The following is a 12,731-nucleotide window of genomic DNA, read 5'->3' as shown; positions in this document are numbered from 1 at the left end:
CCCACTTTCTTCCCTGCCCGCCTCCTCTACCGCCCTCCCTTTTTCCCCCCATCTCGCCCCCCGACACGCACACACACTTAATTCCGATCAAAAGGGGTTCCCCCCTGAACTGGACCCCTCTCACTTGGGCTCAGACAACGTTTGCGGAATGCAGCATCCTTTAAAACTGGATTATTTCATGGATTTTGGGTGTTTTGATTGTTTTTTTAGATAAATGGGTGATAACTGTTTTGTTATAAGAAACGAACCCTTCTCTTACCAGGATGTGAAAACTAGTTGCTGTCGTTGGACTGTTTTATCGTTAATGACTTTTTGGCTCCAGTTTATTTTGCTCTTCATCAGTTTCACTGTTTTGGGACAATTTATTGTGACTCTATACTGGATTTAAAGTCATTTAGATGAGAGAAACTGCTCGTTTGCACATTTTTTTCCGATTCATTTTCTGAACTGCTTATCCTCAAGGCTCGCCGGGGGTGCTGGAGCCTATCTCAGCTAATTAACCACACTTTATTCTTGAATCGGTGGCCAGCCAATTCCAGTAGACGAGATGGAAAACCATTCACGCACATACTCATACGACGATTTGAAGAGCCTATTTTGCATGTTTTTCTGGGATGTGTGAGGAAACCGGAGTACCCAGAGAAAACCCACACAAGCCTGGGCGATAACATGCAAACTTCACTGTGAGGACAGACCCTAGGATTGAACCAACGATCCCAGAAGTGTCTTATAAAACTAAATGATGTCAGTATGGGCAGAATAGCGTTTTTCATCGACATTTTTTGGTCAAAAGTTGGATGGTTTTGCAAGTTTTCGCCTCATTAGAGCAACAACACTTCCGTTTAATTGTGTGTAACGTTAATGAGGTGATTTGGACAATCATTCTAAAACGTGATACAGTGCAGCTGTTAATGACCATGGATTTGTCGTCATTTTGTGTATTGTTCAGGAAGCCATCAATATTTTCCGACAGGGTTTTACATACATGCAGCAAAAATCCATACGCGCTGAAATTATCTTTGCAGCCACACCTTTCAAAGCTTGATGGGTGAACAAAATAAAGCATTTAAAAGTTGCCATATCGGGTGAACTAAAACGTCAGGAAGACAGGCATAGAAAACAGTTCAACATATTAAAAACATTTATCATAGTTCCACTATATACATACCCCTTTTGAGCCTCTATTTTTCTTTTCCAACTGAATGTTGAAGTCAAAACGCAGGTGTAAATATATTCTCTCATTTTTTTATTGCATTTCTGTGCATTGTTGATCACATCAATATGCGATCAACAAAAATACTAAACTACTAGGCATTGTTTGAAGTGCCACTGTTTTTTTTCAGATTTTTCTTTTTACCAGAAACAAACAAAAATGTAAATTCAAACACAGTCACATTAAAATCATATATTACATGTATTTCAGTGGAAGTTACCCCTGATTGCTCTACACCAGGACCCCTCCTGTTTTAAACTTACTGGGTCATAAGAGGTTGTTAAGGGGCAACTATATCCAAAGTTGTGTGATTGGTCGCTCATTCTGCCAAGCAACCACTCACAATTGAATTTTTTCCATAAGTAAATGCTCTTAAACCAAATTAATCTCATTCATTTAATACAAAAAACTTAAGAAATAGGTATCTTTTAGGGACATTGTGTATTTGTAGACTTTTGTGTGTGTGCATACTAGGCTGTTTTCAACTTGACAAACACTAGAACCCAATTTTTTATTTAATAATCCACTGTAAATTAAATTAGTGAGTACAGGTTCATGCAATTGGTCTGCAACAATACAGTATTAACAGATGTGCACTGCCTTTCACTGTCGATTGCTGCAATTCATCGGGAGAATAGTAGCATAATAGAGAGGAGATGAGGGAGTTACCATCATGTAAAGCGCTTGCTGGTCACAATTCTTTTCAATTGTATGTAGGGCACAAGAGCTCATTGTCATCTTCAGCGTGGGTCGTTCTTTATGGAAGTACAATCTTCGAATGTACATAAAAATTCCATCTAAATAAAAATATATATTAAGAAATGACTGGATATGACCCGCGGTTCATTTGCATGCATTGAGATAGTAAGAAAGGAAGGTATGAATGAGATCAGGCTTTAGTATAGAAGCAATCTTCATCTATTATATTTTGGGGGAAGGTGTAAGCTGCTCTAATCATTTTTGCTCTGCACAGTTAACTCTCATTAGTTCGGCCCATCGTTGAACGTCTTCCATCAGAACAGATGCTCTACGAAGAGGCTATTTGTTTATTTATTTCCATTACGTTTCAGTTGAAAATGTTATTAAGAAAAGACACCCAAGCCTAGGCTAAAATATCCTGGGTTTATGTAGGGTTGGGATTTTCCAAGTGAAGTGGAACCTAAAGTAGAATCACTCTTAAAAAGTCAAATTGAAAAGGCTTAAAAACTTTAAATTGCTGGTGTATGAGACCTCTCAACTTTATGTGCTTTAAAGGATTACCTCTGGACATGATATACTTGTCTTGTTTGGTCAATTTAATACTTTTTTTTGCTATTTTATACCACTGGTCACTGCTAGTGACTCTATTTTCACAAAATATTCACTAAAATATGGAAACAGTGCACTTGAAAGACAGTTATTGGTGCATTCTTTTTAATCTAGTGATGTGATGATTCTGCCTGATGCAGCAAATTGTTTTTATCCCCCCACTTTTCATTCAAAGCAGCCTGCTGCATTGTTTATACTACACTTTACTATCAACACTAATTTACATTCACAGAGAATCAAATGCGCATCTGTGACGCAAATCACATTCAATCTAGACATTTGTCTTTGATTACAACCCCACCTCCCCTACTACCCCATTACTATTTTTATCTCATGGTTAAAAAAAAGCTAAATTCATGTAGAAAATTGTCTAAAAGGTTTCATGGCGGCAGTAGTTTTACCCTGGGACAGCTTCTTTCAATTTCCATCTTTTTCAATGGTTAAAATGAAGTAACTCCTCTACTATTTCCATATTTTTCAGCTAATTATGCCCTTTCAAATGAAATTGCAGGAAATTGTGAAGAAGTAGCAGTGTTCCAAATAGTGTCAACCTCCTTGCAACTTGAGGAGATATTATATTCCAAGTGCTACTCAATGCTTTGTGCATAGAGCCTCTTAATTTCTAGGCTTTGTGCAAAACATCTGGTCTTCAGTTTTGTTTTTATAAACTGAAGGATACTTCATATCCATTGCTTTTATACACACTTTGGAAATTCTTGCATTCATTTTCTATACCACTTATCCTCATAAAGGTCAGAAAAGGTTTTGCAGCCTAGAAAAAGAAGCAAATCCTTGCATAACACTTTAAATTCTCTAAACCTGTTCAAATAACGAAACAATATATGTATTTCTCAACTTTTTATTCATTTATTTAGCTGTTCTTCATAATATTCACCTAAAGAATATTGAATAACATAAAACATTTTGGTTTTATTCAAAAGTCCTATAATTCATTTCACTTTTAATTCGTAAAATGAACAAAAGCTTTCAATAGAAACATTATGATTTTACTTTGTATACTTCTCATAAATCGGGGACATTCAGACACGGGAAAATATACTCAATACAAAATTCAATATCCAAGACCTTTGTGAACTTCTAACTGTATAAAAAAAAATGAAATAAGTGGAGCAATGGCACAAGAAGTCAGCAATAGCGAACGCAAGAGGTCAATGACTCCTTAAGTGGAATGTCCAAAACCTGCAATATTTCTCGTCTGCTGCTGGCCGCAGTATCTGTCATATTATTCCGTCAACTCAAGGATCTTTTAGTACACATGCTCAGTGAATTATTCATAACCCTGCCTGAAGTACAGCCCTATTATCACCTGCTCGTGTTTGTTGTGTGCACCACCATGCCGGCACAATTGTGCACACGCATGCTGCACACGTAGCGTAGTACTATACAGTCTCTTATTAAACAGACGGGACCGTTTAGAAAACCCACATAAGGACCATACTCTTAGAACTTCATGCAAACGAGACATTAAGATTTTCTCTAGCAAATTGACTATGTATATATGAAGTATCCGTCTCATGGGGAAACTATAAGGCTGCTCTGCACAGGCGTGTCCAAATATCTATGCATATAGATTATACACACATGTGAAAGCATATAGATTAAATTCTCCAGACACATAACTGAATGTTTTCTGGTTTTCAGCACCAGGTAGTGCATATGTTGCATATTTCTGCTTAGAATGATAATGGCCTTGTTTTATATTGGAATCTCAGCTGGGTGACTTATTGTTAAACGAGAAGCATACATTGGAGAGGAGAGAAAAAGAGGGTTTTCCTGAGTTGTTGTATCTATATTTGCACACCGTTTCGTTGTGAAATACATTATTACCTGCCGTGTTTGTCTTTACACGAATTGTACTTGCATCTATAAATGGCACATCAGGGGGTTTGTTTTTATATACTGCTAGCGTTGTTGCATCAAATCGAGTGTCTTTCTACCCATCTTTTTGTTTACTGTAGGTCAAATGTTCAATAAATATATTTAATTTATCTATGGTAATTTGAACCAAATCTTTTTTTAGAAAATCCAATGTTTTGCAAAACCCTTGACAGCTTTCTTGCTTAAAAAGTTCTTAGGCTGTCTTTAATTTAGAGTTGTGTATTCTCACTTTATTGGTACTTCCCACACACTCTGAATATTTTCATTATGAATTCATGATTACATCAACACTCGTCTCATATTTCGTCAACTCCGTGTCCCTATCAGACCTTGTGTCCTATGTCTCGATGTGATCATTACAGTAATGATGTTCCACTCTATTAGCAAATTAAAATGAGCGTGCTTTCCTGCATCCTTTCAAGAACTGTTTTGACATTTTACCTTCAGATTTGATTAAAAAATGTTGTATACTTTTCAGAGTAGTAATATGGTTGGTTTAGGTTGATCACTCTTGAGTCGTTATTGCATTTTTACGTCTATGGCAATAATAAACATCTCAAGTCAGGACAAAAAAGGAGACATGTTAACGATATGAGAAAATCAATGTACGTCAGAAAGATGCATAGTTGAGCCTCTATGAAGATGTATTGAGAATGCAATCAATGCTTCAAAATGCAGATGAGTCTTCTGACAAGGAACCATGATTGACAATATTTTTGTCGATACTAAATTGCTACGGAGCCTTTGTTTTGTATGCAAAGTTTGCAACAGAAATTGGTGTTTTGGTGTAGTTTCCTACATTTTGACTTTGGGATGAGCATGTGGATATAAAGTGATAATTATTTTGAATATGAAGTTACAATATGAATTGATGCCAAAGCATTAAGAAGAGATACAATGTCATTTTAACATAGCTTTACGATGGTAAAATGTTTATCCAAAGTACAGACGTCAGCATAGATAGTAAACCTTGAAAGTGTCACATTGAAAGTGCAAATGGAAACCAATTTTATGAGGCCAGGAGAGGTTAAATAAACACGTATAGATGATTAATGTTTAATGTGAGAAGGCAAGTACATTTGGATGACTGGGATTTTCAAAACATCAACATTTGTTTTCTGACCAATAGATGTTACCGAGTGACCGTCTTGAGACTTTCACAATATAGATGACCTTTAATCTTTAAAATTGAAAATTAATTCACAGAAAAATGTGCTCATCTTTACCAATTACAACAATAACACTAGCTTCCCTCTGTGGTTTCTCTTGTTCATGTTCAGAGTAAATTAATTCTATTTCTTTAGAATATATTCAGTCTTGTGCCAAGCTAGCTCAAAGTCTACACTCACAACATTACTCTTTGAATCATTAACCATTAAATCCAACTGGCTTAATTAACAGCAAGAAAGTTCCTTCATAGTGATCGGGTTATTTTATGCCCTTTGTTAAGAACAAAAATCTAAATGAATACGAATCAGCACTTGTTTTAGTCTCAAAATAACGCATTTCCATGTGGTTGACTATATAAATGAATGAAGTGACTTCAATTCTTACTAAATATGTGATACATAATTCCATTAGTTGTAACTTGAGGGAGTTGATTCACCTCATTACAGTCAGTTTAGCAGCAAAGTATATCAGCACATTTTCTCGTAAACCTGTCAACCAACATCTAAGCCAGTCGGTAAACAATATATTCAAAAACTGCTATATTAACACAAATTCAAGCAAGGAATTAAAGTTCACGCTTTAGCCTACTCTTCCTGTCTGTTTATCTGCTATTATTTTAATGTAGAAATGTCAATAAACTGAAACTGAATTCAAGCTACCTTTTTTTTGAGTGCTGCAAATTAAACCAAATACATATTTTGACTTTGTTACAGGACACCTGTGTATTTATTTAATATTTTTGATCATTTTTACTGGCCCTGCTTATAGATTTGAAGCATGACAAAGCACATTATACACTATATACTTGTTTGTTTACACTCCAATTGCATTCCCTAGTTACTTACAACGACATACCGACTTTGGCAAGCGTGTTCTATGTGTACATGTTATCTTTCAGGGAAGAAATGTATGCATACATGTGACCTAAACTCTGTCAATCTGTGACAGTTTACATTCCACTCACATTTATTTGCCTTTTTTGCATCAAGGGTAGAAGACGAGGGATTTTAAATCGAGGTGTTTTCCCCCTTGCAGTGTTCCTGTTCTTTTGTCTGTTTTTTTGGGGGGGGAGACAATACTGCTCTGCATGAATCCCTGGGGCCTTCATCCACTCCCTTTGAATGTGGTTCCAACTAGCAGGTCTTAGACTCCTACAAGCCCACCTTTCTGGCTTTGCAAATTTTTCCATGAGCCGCTGCCACCGCCTCCATATTGGATTGACAAGCTCTCCTCGCTTAAAAATGTTTGCCGCCAAAGCAAAGCACCACTGAAACAAGATTGAGCCTTTTCATAGCTTTCAAGCAAAAGGGGAAAAAAAAACAACAACAACCTGACTCATCATACACACTTCGACACCATCAGCCGTACTAAAATGAAAGAAAATAACATCCTCCTCCTGAAAAATGTGTTCAGGCCGAAGGATATTTGTGGGATGAAGCAGGAGTGATATTTAACATGTGTTGCTTCCTTCTTGCTGCCAAAAGGAAATGAAATCAAATGCTAGTCCTTATGAAGCAAACTGTTTATTTTATTTTTTTTCTCCTTAGGCAATCTCAAGCTTAAATGAAAATGTTTCATCAAATACAAGCTATAAATGGGGATATGAGGGCATATTTTCTGATGAGAATGATCGAGTCAAGCAAAAATATGAATCAAATACCAATAAGCTTAATAGCGCAGTCCATCACTGATGATGAGCTCACCACCACAAACAACTTCAGCTCAGTGATGGACTTTATTTTTTTTATCCAATTGAATCAGGCCATCTTGTCTATCTAATTAATTGGTGTTTTTTTTTTTTTTTACCTTCTGCAATTTAATCAAATCAGTATCCTTTGTAGATTTTTTTTTCAATTATCAGAACACAACCAACTCTTTCTCTTAGTTATAAGCTCTGCCATCCCAACCAGTACAAGGCGAAGAAATAATTATCATTTCATAGGTTCTCTTTCTGTCTATAGGGAAGAAAATGTGAGAGACTGATAGCATATCTGTGTGATTTATTCAACACAAAAGGAGCCACAGAAATCATGCTGACAAAGGGCTGTTAGAACCGGCCCGCAGCAGTCGAGCCGTCCTTGTTAATCAAGAAGATCAAAGGTCACATTGGCAATTATCAATTCTGAATACACGCGATAACAAACTATCCTTCCCATCAATCATCTGTCTTTCTCAGGCCTCCCAAATTTACCATGCAACGAGTATGGAAAGGCGTACATTTTTTAAAAAATGACATTCTTATGAACCTCTAGAAAAGCACTGCTTTGCCATTAATAATGGAGATGACTGGGAGTTAACCCAGTAATTCAATGATTGGTTGTAACATTCTTGTGGCTCCCTCAACTCCTGCCAAATCAATCACGAAGGTGCTTATCGGTCTACGTCAGCTTCAAGGTGCTTTTAACCTTTTCATGGATCTGCTGCTATAAAAAAATGCATGTGATTAATATCACACATCAACAAAATTGCATTAATTATGAAGTATATGAAGAAATGGCATTCTATAGTAGAGTTTTTATTGCTAACGTCTTAAACCACAGTCTTTTCTTGTAATAGATGTTTTATATCGACATCTCCTGAAGCTGTACTGAACACTTTGCAGAATGTCACACGGAGACATTTTATTATCATAAGTGTGGCTTGCTCATTCTGACTGTATGGGATGTATTTTTCTTTGTACTGGTGGAAAAAATAAAAGCTTTAAATTCTCGTACGCTGTTAACTGGCAAGGCTTTTGCAGCTCTCTGGACAACCTAGAGATACAGCTAATTAAAATTTCCGTGATAAAATAATTAGCCTCCGTGGCAGACAATGAAGAGTGAAATTCTTTGGTAATCACCCATATTAGCTGATAAGAAACTTCTCAGGCGTCTCACGATTTGCTGTCAAAGGACAAGCACAACTCTGTTACTAATTTTCACTCTAAGATACACCTCTAATTTCATAAGTGAGACATCACAGTGAGCACATGATCCATTTGGAATTCTGTGTTGTAAAGGGGTTCAAATACAAGGTTCAATTTATTTTATCTATCCATCGGTTTTCTATAGTGCTTATCCTAATTAAGGTGAGGGTTGTATTGCTATGTATTTAAATTGCTAGATTAATTCATTATGGAGAGGCATAGTAGGATTTGAATTTAAATTAGCAAAGAACATAAGTGTGACAAGAAGTAATTGTGGTCACTGACGATAGATAGAGAATAGCTCTTTATTTGTTTTTGATGTGGAAAAAAAATCTTGCGTTTGAACAAGCAAACAATCAAAGAGGACCGGGGCAGTGGTCATCTGATTGTCTGGTTGTCATGGCAATGTCGGAGCTATTATTCATTTCACAGAAAGACGGCATCTCGTTGCAATTAAATTCAACCTCGTATACAAGAAGTCCTCGGGTTGCAATGTCCTCGACCTACGATGTTTCCACTTTACGACTGAGTTTCATAGTATAAATAGACCGTCAGTAAATAGTATGAGGCCTTGAGAGCAGCTTTTGCTACTGGTCCCTTTTTATAACTACTCTTGATTATAGATTTAAGTACAAAAGTAGACATTTTTTTAACTTTTTCAGGTCCTTGTATCTGTTCAATTCGACTAAAATTAGAACACATCAGTCACTATTTAGTGTCCTCTTGCGCCATGATTGTGCGTGTCGTGATTTATTCATGTGTTTAATTTTTTATCCCTCTCTCTGACCTTGAGTATATATGGTTGTTGATTTAAATTCCACAATAGCTCCTCTGTAATAAAGATTAATGTTTAGAGATTAGGCTCCTGCATTGCAGAGTAGGAGAGGGGAGGTTAGTCAAAAGCAACGATATACAGTATTGCAAAAGGGTAAGAATGATTTAACGTGTTAAAAGTGGATAAACATGAATGGGTACATGGGTAAATATGTACTACACATTAATGGAAATAACAGGAAACATATCATCATTAATTATAGTAAGGTTTCTTTTCACCATTTAATGACAGCAATTTAGATTTGGAATGAAAAGACTGTCACTTCTTAAAGAAAAGATGGAAATTGTTGTTTTCATGAATCAGAAAAGATGTTTTTTTTATTGCGGCCAGACATCTGTTTATGTTGAAAAGATTCCCATAATGTGGGGATTCAGTGATTGTATGCTGGGTCAGATTAGATCAGATCCACAACACATTGGCAGTAATTGGAATTTAACATGGGTGAGCTCTTTAAACTTCTTCAGATTTGTATATGCTATCAAATCAGAGAAGATTGGAATTGGTATGCTTTAGGATTTTGTTACATCTTAAATTAGATGACATGGTCTGTGACAGTTTGGGAAAAAAGATGAACCCAAGTGGAGGTCTGTCTGTATTATAAAGCATTCTTGTTTACTTTTCTCTAAGATCTAATTGCTTTACAATTAGCACTTGTGAGTCTGTGGGTCTGTTGGAGAAGCAGTTGCTTGGATCAACCTGTCTACTGTAATGAGGCAGCCTGAAAACTGCCTTCACAAGGGCCTCCCTGCATCGGCACTGGAGTCTGAAGTGGCTATTCTATCTGGGCTAGAAGCTTTTTGGGGACTATTGCTACACTTGACAATATACATTTTCGGGAGTTTATATAGTCCCAGTCACCTTTGTGACTTGTTACATCTAGACGGCTTCATTAACAATTACTCAACACAAGTCTAATCCCTGCTGCTGCCATTTATTTGGACTTTTTCCGATATGTGCCTAAGCTTTTAGAGTGGGTAGTGCATTTTGACAGATTTACCTCAAGAGCTAATTTTAATTTACTCTCACTTCCTTTGAGAATGTGAGTATTATAATGTTTTTTTTGTTTTATTTTTATTTTATTTTTTTATACAACCATATACCAAATCAACAGTGTGGTTATAGTTTGTGTACCCTTGTAGTCGATTAATCCTCACAGTATTGATTTCAACCTGCCAGGGTACCTCAGAGACACTTTTGCAGCCATAGAGTGAAATACAAAGCTAATTTCCAATAAACATCCACTTTAAACCATTTTATGTTACGTCTGTAAAGTTGAAAGATGGCAGGTTTCACGCTTGTCTCAAAGCGATTAAAGACTTACTTTCAAATTGCCATCAAAGCAAAACAGCCCATCTCATCCATTCACTATTGAATGAATCTCCATGGCGACACTCAGGAGAGTACAAATTCCCTTGTTGACCGGTGCGATGAAATTAAGGTAATTAATATATGATGTCCCCCACATGAGCCAACAAAGTCACCTCCAGTTTTATGGAGCCACTTTGGTCTCTTCATGATCTCATTGATTCGAGGGTTGACCTTTTCAAAACAACCATCAAAGTGCGTAACTGCGAATTAGACGCCGTGAGCAGGATGTGAAGAATGATTGACAAAGTATATTTCAATAGATTAGATTAGATAACTTTATTCATCCCGTATTCAGGAAATTTCACTGGAGCATGAGAATACAGACACAGGAAAATACATTTTAGACATAAATAAATAGGTGATAAATAAGTTAATAAATAAATAAGCTCTAAATGTACATACATGTATATATATAAATATGTATACATATATATGGTAAAAAGCCAATCAAGAAAACTAGTTGTCCCACAATGTACATTAAACAACAGCTTGGCAGGCCTGTTTAGGGCCATTTTTGAAAAACCTTGAAGATGAATGATGGCTTTTCTGATGTTACAAGACCTCCCTAGAGATGTGACCTTTGCTATTCCAAAGAGGAGCTTTTGATTGGAGCTTCTTACCAACCCACCCAGCCTCACTGCGTGAATAAAAGTGTGATATATTAATGGGGCAATCTCTGGTGCACATCTCTGAGGGAGATAGTTAGGAACAACACAAAAAGGTCCTATTATTCCCTCTTGAGGCTTGTGCAGGTGTGTTAATACGGTATTGGAGCTGTCTGAAGCACTCATGCTTGCACGCTAAATGAATAGGTCCCTCTCTCTTCTCTCTTTGATGACAAGCTCGACTCCCTCCCCTTCTCTTGCTTCATCTCAGTCATGCAGAAATCTCGTCACGCCGTTACTCCAGCCAGGTCCCCGGCATCAGAATGACCCATCGGTCTGCAGTGTGTTACGAGAGCAGCCAATCTGCTAGGAGGATGATAAATGATGACCAAGAGTTTGCTACTGCTGTGCTTGTCAGAGTAGATTTGGGATGGGGAGGGATGATGAGCTTTCTACACCCAAGCCTGGCTTGGGCTCATAGCAGGGCACATTCACAAATTGATCTAGTGCCACCAATTAATGTGCGTCTTGTTTCATGTCCAATAACCACAAAAGAGCTCTCCCCACATGGACTGTATACCAGGCACGGTCATTTGTAGCAGCATTGTAGTAGTTGAAGTCAAATTCCCCAGAGGTGGCCGAGTAGGCTGTGATTAACATCCTTATTCCGAGGCGGCCCGAAAATTCCATTTGGCGGCTTTTATACATGATGTCACATAGAACCTTTGAATATCGACTCATAATGGGCTCAGTGAGTATTTGGTGGTTAACACCCAATGGATCTTGGTTTTTCTTAGACTATAATTTGTTCTTTTTCTCGTCTCGATACATGGGTGATGAATACATATATATACTGTCGTGTAGATAACTATTCGAAGGCGGAGTTTTCCTACGTAGTTTTAGCGTCAGCATAGAATGACTTATATACATTTAAATACATAAAAATTTACTTTTATGAGATAACGATCGCAGATTTCACTCAACCTTTCGAAGTGACATTGTAATACAAATAGTGACCACCTGAGTATTATGTTTGTAGTTTTGTCCAAACATTTGTAGGTTTTGTGGATGAATTTGTAACAGCCGTAATCAAAATTGCACATCATTGCAATGGGAGTTAATGGTTGGTGTGTAATTTCACCCCAATTGGTTCATATAATTTTTACAGTTATGTGACAGTTAAATTCCAAAAGCATGATGCATGTAGTCATTTTAGTCTCCTTATAGAAATGTTGAGTCTGTCATGTCAATTACAATCCTAATTTAAAATAAGATTTTCTTCTAATTTAAAACATTAAAATTTGCAACAAAAAATATTTACTTGGCTATTTAGTAAACATTTATAGTGGTGAAATTCAGGCCTTGCAATTGATTATTTTCAATTACTTTCCTTCCAAAGAACCCCTGGATACTTTCTACATTAGCCTA

The sequence above is a fragment of the Stigmatopora nigra genome, chromosome 12 (genome assembly GCF_051989575.1).
Source record: "Stigmatopora nigra isolate UIUO_SnigA chromosome 12, RoL_Snig_1.1, whole genome shotgun sequence".
NCBI classification, from domain to species: Eukaryota; Metazoa; Chordata; class Actinopteri; order Syngnathiformes; family Syngnathidae; genus Stigmatopora; species Stigmatopora nigra.
Note: the sequence above shows the minus strand (reverse complement) of the source record.